A 13,091-nucleotide genomic window follows, 5' to 3' on the forward strand; every position below is an offset into this window, starting at 1 on the left:
ATTAACACATTTCATAATAATACGTTTTCATTATTGACAAAAAAAAGTTTTTCTAAAAATGAAATCTTATACTATAATATATATATTTATATATTAAATTTTTTAATTATTTATATACTAATAATTTATAATAAATCGATATTAAATAAAAAATAAAAATATATACTTTTTAAGTTTACCTTAAAAATATTATTGTTTTGTATGATTGAAATAATTAATATTAAACTATGTTTATTAATAATTGTTAATAAAAAAATTAAATATATTTTAATTTATAAAATAAATATTATTATTAAATTTATAATTTATTATTTTATATATTATAGAAATTGAAAAAATAAATCATGTTTACTACGACAGTAAATTAGAAATACTATTTAATTTTTATGTGTTTTCTACATGGTACTTTGACTTACATAGGGACTTATATTATTGTGAATAATGATATAATTGAAAACCTTTATTTTTTATTTGATAGAATTATTATATTTTATCATTTAAATATTTATAATAAATACATTATTTTTATAAAGTAAAAAATATGGCCGAAGAAAATTCTACAGCTGTTGCAGCAACTGCGGTTACTGCTGCTTCTACAACACCAACAAAAAAAGCAACAGCTTCTGGTGCTAAACGTACAAAACAACATTCAAAACCAACACATCCACGTACATCAGAAATGGTTGTTAACGCAATTAAAAATTTAAAAGAACGTGGTGGTTCATCATTACAAGCAATTAAAAAATATTTAGCTGCAAATTATAAAGTGGATTCTGATAAAATTTCACCATTTATTAAAAAATATTTAAAAGCTGCTGTAACTGAGGGAGCCTTGGTACAAAACTAAAGGTAAAGGTGCATCTGGTTCATTCAAATTGGCTGCTTCCGCTTCATCTAATTCTTCAGCTAAATCAAAAGTATCCAAAAAAGAAAGTGGAGCAAAAGGTTCAGCAAAGAGTGCTAAAAGTAAACGGGCACCAAAAGAAAAGAAAGCCACAACTACATCATTGGCAGCCAAAAAGCCTAAAGCAAAAAAAGCGACTCCATCATCATCAACTGCTGCTAAAAAAGTTACTGCAAAATCATCAGCGGCATCAAAAAAAGCACCAGTTAAAGCAAAACCAGCAAAAAGTACAAAATCCGCTGCCAAAAGTAGCCCTGCTCGTAAACCGAAAGCACCAAAAGCTAAGAAAGCTTCTGTTGCCAAATCATCTCCTACAAAAATTAAAAAAAGCAGCACCAAAAAAGAAATGATCTGTTACTTTAATAATATATTGAAATATTTCATTATTTTTGCTAAAAAATGAAAATAACATAGGCCTTAATACAGGCCACAAATTAATATTTGATAAGAGTAAATTATTTTTTGTATAAATATTTTATAAAATAATAGTTTAGAAACATTTGCCACAGTCAGTACCACGGATGGGTGGCCACTTGAGAATACTGTGTGCGGTTGCATTTTTATTTAAAATATATGGTATAATAAATAAGTATATATTTAAATTGATTACTTCATTGAAAATTTTAATAATATACTTTAATATTAATGATATTTATGAAAAATATATATTTGTAAAAATTTTCATTTATTACTGGCAACAGCCATACCACGTTGAAAACACCGGTTCTCGTCCGATCACCGAAGTTAAGCAACATTGGGCACAGTCAGTACTTGGATGGGTGACCGCTTGGGAACACTGTGTGCGGTTGCCTTTTTATATTAAAAATATAAATTATTTTTCTTCTTTTCTTTTTTTTTACAACACCATATATAAATATATGTTATTTAGAAATGTAAACCTTTTATATTATTCATCAACAAATAAATATTATTTTTTGTATAAAATTTTATTGCATTTATAACTCATATCATGGTTACTTTAAAGCGAGAAGTTTTTTTAATATTTCAAATGAATATAAAATAATATAAATTTTATGAAATTTATTTATTTTTAGAAATAGCAATCGCTTATAATTATAACAAAATTTTAATAATGTTTAATTTTATTTCAATAATTTATATTTATATATATTATATATATATATATATATATATATATTATATATATATTTTTTAATAAAAATAATATACTCTTATTTAATAATATATGTTGGTCCTATATATAGGACCGAAAATATTTCTTATTTGTTTTTTTTTTTTTTAAATTGTCATTTAAAACGCTTATGCACGTTCTCCACGAATACGTCTTGCCAATTGTATATCCTTAGGCATAATTGTAACACGCTTTGCATGAATTGCGCATAAATTGGTATCTTCAAATAAACCTACTAAATAGGCTTCACTAGCTTCTTGTAATGCCATAACAGCTGAACTTTGAAAACGTAAATCGGTTTTAAAATCTTGTGCAATTTCACGTACTAAACGTTGGAATGGTAATTTACGAATTAACAATTCAGTACTTTTTTGATAACGACGAATTTCTCGTAAAGCTACTGTACCAGGACGATATCTGTGTGGTTTTTTTACTCCACCAGTTGCTGGTGCACTTTTACGTGCAGCTTTCGTTGCTAATTGTTTTCTTGGTGCTTTACCACCAGTTGATTTACGTGCAGTTTGCTTGGTTCTAGCCATTTTCAAATAATAATGTTTTTACAAAAAAACACACAATTTTAAAAATTATATTCGACAATTTGATACTACAAAGTCAAATGTTTAAATGCGAAATAAATGTGTTGTATTTATATTTATATGAAATTTCAAAATTTTTGTTGTCATATCCTATTGGATAGCTATCAGAGTATGGACTAATCAAATTGTATAGGCGTGGCTTAAAAAATCTTTAATGCTTTATATAAAAAGGCACAATTGTACCGGCGCTCACATACATTACAATACTTGTGAGGTTAACACACGTGTTATCCGTTCGTTAAAATATTGTAAATAATTTTTATTAAAATGACTGGCAGAGGAAAAGGTGGAAAGGGTCTTGGAAAAGGGGGTGCAAAACGTCATAGAAAAGTTTTGCGTGATAATATCCAAGGTATTACAAAACCTGCAATTCGTCGTTTAGCACGACGAGGTGGAGTAAAACGTATCTCTGGTTTAATTTATGAAGAAACACGTGGTGTACTTAAAGTATTCCTTGAAAAATGTTATTCGGGATGCTGTTACATATACTGAACACGCAAAACGTAAAACAGTTACAGCTATGGATGTTGTATATGCATTAAAACGACAAGGTCGTACTTTGTATGGTTTTGGAGGTTAAGAAAATATAATAATTTACTTAAAATATTTAGTAAATTTATTAAAGAATATTTAATACATCCGATAAATTTAAACAGGCTTTCCTTTTTGGGAAGCCACTAATTTTTATTTATATAAGAGTAAATAAATTTGTTAATAAATATAACATATTATATAATTTGTTTACAACAAATTATTTTGTTTATAACATACATTACCAAATATTTTTATTTTTTTTTTTTATTGTAATATATCTGCAATAATAAATTATAATTTGTATATTATCTATTTTATTTTACAATAACTTATTGAATTTTTGAAAAAATTTTATTATAAATTAATATACTATTATATTTTTTATATATATAAGTTAAGAGTAACAAGTATCGATAGGAGATTATCGAATTTATAACTAATAAAACATTTCGCCTTAATCAAAGAAAATAAAGATTTTGCTATACCATTTTTTATACTTTCAATAAATAATTTATTATTAAATTTTTATTATTTCATTTATTTTTAAAATTATTAAAAATATTTTTCTAATAATTATAAGCGTACATAAACAAGTAGTAAATGTAAAATGAAAATAATAAAGGTAATGTAATGCATTTGCATTACACTGATTTACGATATATATTCCGCGATATCCTTTATTATATTTAAAATTAATAATATTGATATACTAATAATAGATATATTCAAGCTATTAATATATAAAATTTTATATTAAATATGATATTAATAATTGTTTATTTAATTTTTTTGTATATATAAAAATAATTTACTCTTATTTAAAAAATTTGATGGCTCTCTTAAAAAGAGAGCCGTTTTTATATGTTGATGTATTTTTATGTTATCAATTAAATAATATTTTCGATTTATTTATTTTGAACTTGTATATTTTGTAACAGCTTTAGTACCTTCACTAACAGCGTGCTTTGCCAATTCACCAGGTAATAATAATCGAACTGCGGTTTGAATTTCCCGACTTGTGATTGTTGAACGTTTATTATAATGTGCTAAACGTGATGCTTCAGCAGCAATACGTTCAAAAATATCATTAACAAAACTGTTCATGATACTCATAGCTTTACTAGAGATACCAGTATCAGGATGCACTTGTTTTAATACTTTGTAAATGTAAATTGCATATGATTCCTTGCGCTTCCTCTTCTTTTTCTTATCACTCTTTGATATATTTTTTTGAGCTTTGCCAGCTTTTTTTGCTGCTTTTCCACTTGTTTTTGGTGGCATTGTTACAAACAATTAATATACACAGATAGTTACAGAACACCAGTCAGTATATGTATGAGCGTGTCGTGTATACAACTAGCGTATTATATACGCGAAGATGGATATAACAATAAAAATGAATACTACTCTCTGATTGGCTGAAAATAATACTATAAGGTGATTGGTTTATTTTTAAAGTTTTATATTTTATAAATATTATAAATTAAAATACCCAAATAACATTTTAAACATTTATGTTACAATCCCCGTAACGTACACATCTGTGTGATTATATTTACAAAAAAAAATATTAATTAAATAAATTTATTCGCTATGTCTGGACGAGGTAAAGGTGGTAAAGTAAAGGGAAAGGCAAAGTCAAGATCAAGCCGAGCAGGATTACAATTTCCTGTTGGAAGAATTCACAGATTATTACGAAAAGGAAATTATGCTGAACGAGTAGGTGCTGGTGCCCCAGTATATTTGGCTGCTGTTATGGAATATTTGGCTGCAGAAGTTCTCGAGTTAGCTGGTAATGCTGCCCGTGATAACAAAAAAACACGTATCATTCCACGTCATTTACAATTGGCAATTCGTAATGATGAAGAATTAAATAAATTATTATCTGGTGTAACAATTGCTCAAGGTGGTGTATTACCAAACATTCAAGCAGTGTTATTACCAAAGAAAACTGAAAAGAAAGCATAAATTAAAAACATTGCATTAATTTTTATAATAATAATACATCGATCATAGGCCTTTTAATAAAAGGCCACAAATTTATTTAAAATAAGAGTAAAAATTATTTTTATAAATAATATATTATAATATTTTTTTAAAGAATCAATTTAAATAATTATAAATTAATGATTCTTTTTTTTTTTTTTCTTTTTTATATGTTATTATGGAAATAATTCATCATATTATGATGACATTTAGGTAACATATTATAAGAATATTCATAAAATATTATCAAAATAATATTGTATTATGATGATATTTAGACAAAATATTATAAGAATATACACAAAATATTATCAAAATAATATCATTAGATAACAAAACTGTTCATGATACTCATACCTTTACTAGAGATAAAAGTATCAGGATGCACTTGTATTAATACATATTATCACAACATCACAAAATATTTTTTAAAAGGAAAAATTTTTTAAAAATTATTATAAAATTTGATTGAATTAAATTTCAATTTATTTTTTTAATAATTAAAGAAAAAAAAAAGCATATAAACTTTCTATTGAAAATGTTATTTTCAACTAGATGGCCAAGTGAACTTTGTTACACAAACAATATATGACGTATTCGTTATTTAAATAATCAGTATCCTTTGATATTATATCAATACGTTACTCTCTTCTTTTGATACATATTAATAAAATTTCAATTTATAAGATTTTATGTCAATTATATAAATAATATTATAAATTTTCTAAATACATAAGTTAAGTAACAAAAAATTTGAATAACAAGATAAATTTATATATTATGTTTTAATACTCGATACTATAATATATCGCATCCGTTACCAATTATTCGGTATCCTTTGATTTATACACAGAATGAACCAAAAATATGTATCAAATTTATTTTATTTATTTATATATTTAATATTATTATTATTATTTTATATTACAAAGTTTCTTAACGAAGCTTACAATGATTTCTCATATCGTACTTAACAAAATTATTTAGATCATATAAAATTTAAATTGTTAAAAAATTTTTATATTTATTATTATTATTTATTTTTATTAAAATTACATAACATAAAATTAATAATATTTTAATAATTATATAAATTAATTCTTATTTAAAATAATCTTATATTAATCTCAACAAATACTCTAATAATATATTTTGTCATAAATTTTTTTATATTTAAAATAAATATTATAATATATAAATACTTATATCAGTATAAAATTTCTTTATATAATTATGAAAAAATTAATTTAATAGTTAATTATTGATATTAATGCATAAATAAAAGTATTTTCTAATGAAATATATTTTGTCAATGTTCGATTAACACATTTCATAATAATACGTTTTCATTATTGACAAAAAAAGTTTTTCTAAAAATGAAATCTTATACTATAATATATATATTTATATATTAAATTTTTTAATTATTTATATACTAATAATTTATAATAAATCGATATTAAATAAAAAATAAAAATATATACTTTTTAAGTTTACCTTAAAAATATTATTGTTTTGTATGATTGAAATAATTAATATTAAACTATGTTTATTAATAATTGTTAATAAAAAAATTAAATATATTTTAATTTATAAAATAAATATTATTATTAAATTTATAATTTATTATTTTATATATTATAGAAATTGAAAAAATAAATCATGTTTACTACGACAGTAAATTAGAAATACTATTTAATTTTTATGTGTTTTCTACATGGTACTTTGACTTACATAGGGACTTATATTATTGTGAATAATTATATAATTGAAAACCTTTATTTTTTATTTGATAGAATTATTATATTTTATCATTTAAATATTTATAATAAATTCATTATTTTTATAAAGTAAAAAATATGGCCGAAGAAAATTCTACAGCTGTTGCAGCAACTGCGGTTACTGCTGCTTCTACAACACCAACAAAAAAAGCAACAGCTTCTGGTGCTAAACGTACAAAACAACATTCAAAACCAACACATCCACGTACATCAGAAATGGTTGTTAACGCAATTAAAAATTTAAAAGAACGTGGTGGTTCATCATTACAAGCAATTAAAAAATATTTAGCTGCAAATTATAAAGTGGATTCTGATAAAATTTCACCATTTATTAAAAAATATTTAAAAGCTGCTGTAACTGAGGGAGCCTTGGTACAAACTAAAGGTAAAGGTGCATCTGGTTCATTCAAATTGGCTGCTTCCGCTTCATCTAATTCTTCAGCTAAATCAAAAGTATCCAAAAAAGAAAGTGGAGCAAAAGGTTCAGCAAAGAGTGCTAAAAGTAAACGGGCACCAAAAGAAAAGAAAGCCACAACTACATCATTGGCAGCCAAAAAGCCTAAAGCAAAAAAAGCGACTCCATCATCATCAACTGCTGCTAAAAAAGTTACTGCAAAATCATCAGCGGCATCAAAAAAAGCACCAGTTAAAGCAAAACCAGCAAAAAGTACAAAATCCGCTGCCAAAAGTAGCCCTGCTCGTAAACCGAAAGCACCAAAAGCTAAGAAAGCTTCTGTTGCCAAATCATCTCCTACAAAAATTAAAAAAGCAGCACCAAAAAAGAAATGATCTGTTACTTTAATAATATATTGAAATATTTCATTATTTTTGCTAAAAAATGAAAATAACATAGGCCTTAATACAGGCCACAAATTAATATTTGATAAGAGTAAATTATTTTTTGTATAAATATTTTATAAAATAATAGTTTAGAAACATTTGCCACAGTCAGTACCACGGATGGGTGGCCACTTGAGAATACTGTGTGCGGTTGCATTTGCATTTTTATTTAAAATATATGGTATAATAAATAAGTATATATTTAAATTGATTACTTCATTGAAAATTTTAATAATATACTTTAATATTAATGATATTTATGAAAAATATATATTTGTAAAAATTTTCATTTATTACTGGCAACAGCCATACCACGTTGAAAACACCGGTTCTCGTCCGATCACCGAAGTTAAGCAACATTGGGCACAGTCAGTACTTGGATGGGTGACCGCTTGGGAACACTGTGTGCGGTTGCCTTTTTATATTAAAAATATAAATTATTTTTCTTCTTTTCTTTTTTTTTACACACCATATATAAATATATGTTATTTAGAAATGTAAACCTTTTATATTATTCGTCAACAAATAAATATTATTTTTTGTATAAAATTTTATTGCATTTATAACTCATATCATGGTTACTTTAAAGCGAGAAGTTTTTTTAATATTTCAAATGAATATAAAATAATATAAATTTTATGAAATTTATTTATTTTTAGAAATAGCAATCGCTTATAATTATAACAAAATTTTAATAATGTTTAATTTTATTTCAATAATTTATATATATATATATATATATATATATTTTTTAATAAAAATAATATACTCTTATTTAATAATATATGTTGGTCCTATATATAGGACCGAAAATATTTCTTATTTGTTTTTTTTTTTTTTAAATTGTCATTTAAAACGCTTATGCACGTTCTCCACGAATACGTCTTGCCAATTGTATATCCTTAGGCATAATTGTAACACGCTTTGCATGAATTGCGCATAAATTGGTATCTTCAAATAAACCTACTAAATAGGCTTCACTAGCTTCTTGTAATGCCATAACAGCTGAACTTTGGAAACGTAAATCGGTTTTAAAATCTTGTGCAATTTCACGTACTAAACGTTGGAATGGTAATTTACGAATTAACAATTCAGTACTTTTTTGATAACGACGAATTTCTCGTAAAGCTACTGTACCAGGACGATATCTGTGTGGTTTTTTTACTCCACCAGTTGCTGGTGCACTTTTACGTGCAGCTTTCGTTGCTAATTGTTTTCTTGGTGCTTTACCACCAGTTGATTTACGTGCAGTTTGCTTGGTTCTAGCCATTTTCAAATAATAATGTTTTTACAAAAAAACACACAATTTTAAAAATTATATTCGACAATTTGATACTACAAAGTCAAATGTTTAAATGCGAAATAAATGTGTTGTATTTATATTTATATGAAATTTCAAAATTTTTGTTGTCATATCCTATTGGATAGCTATCAGAGTATGGACTAATCAAATTGTATAGGCGTGGCTTAAAAAATCTTTAATGCTTTATATAAAAAGGCACAATTGTACCGGCGCTCACATACATTACAATACTTGTGAGGTTAACACACGTGTTATCCGTTCGTTAAAATATTGTAAATAATTTTTTATTAAAATGACTGGCAGAGGAAAAGGTGGAAAGGGTCTTGGAAAAGGGGGTGCAAAACGTCATAGAAAAGTTTTGCGTGATAATATCCAAGGTATTACAAAACCTGCAATTCGTCGTTTAGCACGACGAGGTGGAGTAAAACGTATCTCTGGTTTAATTTATGAAGAAACACGTGGTGTACTTAAAGTATTCCTTGAAAATGTTATTCGGGATGCTGTTACATATACTGAACACGCAAAACGTAAAACAGTTACAGCTATGGATGTTGTATATGCATTAAAACGACAAGGTCGTACTTTGTATGGTTTTGGAGGTTAAGAAAATATAATAATTTACTTAAAATATTTAGTAAATTTATTAAAGAATATTTAATACATCCGATAAATTTAAACAGGCTTTCCTTTTTGGGAAGCCACTAATTTTATTTATATAAGAGTAAATAAATTTGTTAATAAATATAACATATTATATAATTTGTTTACAACAAATTATTTTGTTTATAACATACATTACCAAATATTTTTATTTATTTTTTTTTTTTTTATTGTAATATATCTGCAATAATAAATTATAATTTGTATATTATCTATTTTATTTTACAATAACTTATTGAATTTTTGAAAAAATTTTATTATAAATTAATATACTATTATATTTTTTATATATACAAGTTAAGAGTAACAAGTATCGATAGGAGATTATCGAATTTATAACTAATAAAACATTTCGCCTTAATCAAAGAAAATAAAGATTTTGCTATACCATTTTTTATACTTTCAATAAATAATTTATTATTAAATTTTTATTATTTCATTTATTTTTTAAAATTATTAAAAATATTTTTCTAATAATTATAAGCGTACATAAACAAGTAGTAAATGTAAAATGAAAATAATAAAGGTAATGTAATGCATTTGCATTACACTGATTTACGATATATATTCCGCGATATCCTTTATTATATTTAAAATTAATAATATTGATATACTAATAATAGATATATTCAAGCTATTAATATATAAAATTTTATATTAAATATGATATTAATAATTGTTTATTTTATTTTTTTGTATATATAAAAATAATTTACTCTTATTTAAAAAATTTGATGGCTCTCTTAAAAAGAGAGCCGTTTTTATATGTTGATGTATTTTTATGTTATCAATTAAATAATATTTTCGATTTATTTATTTTGAACTTGTATATTTTGTAACAGCTTTAGTACCTTCACTAACAGCGTGCTTTGCCAATTCACCAGGTAATAATAATCGAACTGCGGTTTGAATTTCCCGACTTGTGATTGTTGAACGTTTATTATAATGTGCTAAACGTGATGCTTCAGCAGCAATACGTTCAAAAATATCATTAACAAAACTGTTCATGATACTCATAGCTTTACTAGAGATACCAGTATCAGGATGCACTTGTTTTAATACTTTGTAAATGTAAATTGCATATGATTCCTTGCGCTTCCTCTTCTTTTTCTTATCACTCTTTGATATATTTTTTTGAGCTTTGCCAGCTTTTTTTGCTGCTTTTCCACTTGTTTTTGGTGGCATTGTTACAAACAATTAATATACACAGATAGTTACAGAACACCAGTCAGTATATGTATGAGCGTGTCGTGTATACAACTAGCGTATTATATACGCGAAGATGGATATAACAATAAAAATGAATACTACTCTCTGATTGGCTGAAAATAATACTATAAGGTGATTGGTTTATTTTTAAAGTTTTATATTTTATAAATATTATAAATTAAAATACCCAAATAACATTTTAAACATTTATGTTACAATCCCCGTAACGTACACATCTGTGTGATTATATTTACAAAAAAAAATATTAATTAAATAAATTTATTCGCTATGTCTGGACGAGGTAAAGGTGGTAAAGTAAAGGGAAAGGCAAAGTCAAGATCAAGCCGAGCAGGATTACAATTTCCTGTTGGAAGAATTCACAGATTATTACGAAAAGGAAATTATGCTGAACGAGTAGGTGCTGGTGCCCCAGTATATTTGGCTGCTGTTATGGAATATTTGGCTGCAGAAGTTCTCGAGTTAGCTGGTAATGCTGCCCGTGATAACAAAAAAACACGTATCATTCCACGTCATTTACAATTGGCAATTCGTAATGATGAAGAATTAAATAAATTATTATCTGGTGTAACAATTGCTCAAGGTGGTGTATTACCAAACATTCAAGCAGTGTTATTACCAAAGAAAACTGAAAAGAAAGCATAAATTAAAAACATTGCATTAATTTTTATAATAATAATACATCGATCATAGGCCTTTTAATAAAAGGCCACAAATTTATTTAAAATAAGAGTAAAAATTATTTTTATAAATAATATATTATAATATTTTTTTAAAGAATCAATTTAAATAATTATAAATTAATGATTCTTTTTTTTTTTTTCTTTTTTTTTATGTTATTATGGAAATAATTCATCATATTATGATGACATTTAGGTAACATATTATAAGAATATTCATAAAATATTATCAAAATAATATTGTATTATGATGATATTTAGACAAAATATTATAAGAATATACACAAAATATTATCAAAATAATATCATTAGATAACAAAACTGTTCATGATACTCATACCTTTACTAGAGATAAAAGTATCAGGATGCACTTGTATTAATACATATTATCACAACATCACAAAATATTTTTTAAAAGGAAAAATTTTTTAAAAATTATTATAAAATTTGATTGAATTAAATTTCAATTTATTTTTTTAATAATTAAAGAAAAAAAAAAAACAAAGCATATAAACTTTCTATTGAAAATGTTATTTTAAACTAGATGGCCAAGTGAACTTCGTTACACAAACAATATATGACGTATTCGTTATTTAAATAATCAGTATCCTTTGATATTATATCAATACGTTACTCTCTTCTTTTGATACATATTAATAAAATTTCAATTTATAAGATTTTATGTCAATTATATAAATAATATTATAAATTTTCTAAATACATAAGTTAAGTAACAAAAAATTTGAATAACAAGATAAATTTATATATTATGTTTTAATACTCGATACTATAATATATCGCATCCGTTACCAATTATTCGGTATCCTTTGATTTATACACAGAATGAACTAAAAATATATATCAAATTTATTTTATTTATTTATATATTTAATATTATTATTATTATTTTATATTACAAAGTTTCTTAACGAAGCTTACAATGATTTCTCATATCGTACTTAACAAAATTATTTAGATCATATAAAATTTAAATTGTTAAAAAATTTGTATATTTATTATTATTATTATTTATTTTTATTAAAATTACATAACATAAAATTAATAATATTTTAATAATTATATAAATTAATTCTTATTTAAAATAATCTTATATTAATCTCAACAAATACTCTAATAATATATTTTGTCATAAATTTTTTTATATTTAAAATAAATATTATAATATATAAATACTTATATCAGTATAAAATTTCTTTATATAATTATGAAAAAATTAATTTAATAGTTAATTATTGATATTAATGCATAAATAAAAGTATTTTCTAATGAAATATATTTTGTCAATGTTCGATTAACACATTTCATAATAATACGTTTTCATTATTGACAAAAAAAGTTTTTCTAAAAATGAAATCTTATACTATAATATATATATTTATATATTAAATTTTTTAATTATTTATATA

The 13,091-nt window shown here is 23.9% G+C and overlaps 2 non-coding genes across 2 annotated transcripts; both read left to right on the forward strand.

The window, feature by feature from the left end:
* Positions 1–1,597: 1,597 nt before the first annotated feature.
* On the forward strand, positions 1,598–1,716 carry LOC123304738. The gene has a single exon (XR_006536727.1). It is a non-coding gene; the product is annotated as a 5S ribosomal RNA (ribosomal RNA).
* A 6,376-nt stretch (positions 1,717–8,092) lies between these two features.
* LOC123304739 lies at positions 8,093–8,211 on the forward strand. The gene has a single exon (XR_006536728.1). It is a non-coding gene; the product is annotated as a 5S ribosomal RNA (ribosomal RNA).
* Positions 8,212–13,091: the final 4,880 nt, after the last annotated feature.

The sequence above is a fragment of the Chrysoperla carnea genome (genome assembly GCF_905475395.1).
Source record: "Chrysoperla carnea chromosome X unlocalized genomic scaffold, inChrCarn1.1 SUPER_X_unloc_87, whole genome shotgun sequence".
Lineage (NCBI taxonomy): Eukaryota > Metazoa > Arthropoda > Insecta > Neuroptera > Chrysopidae > Chrysoperla > Chrysoperla carnea.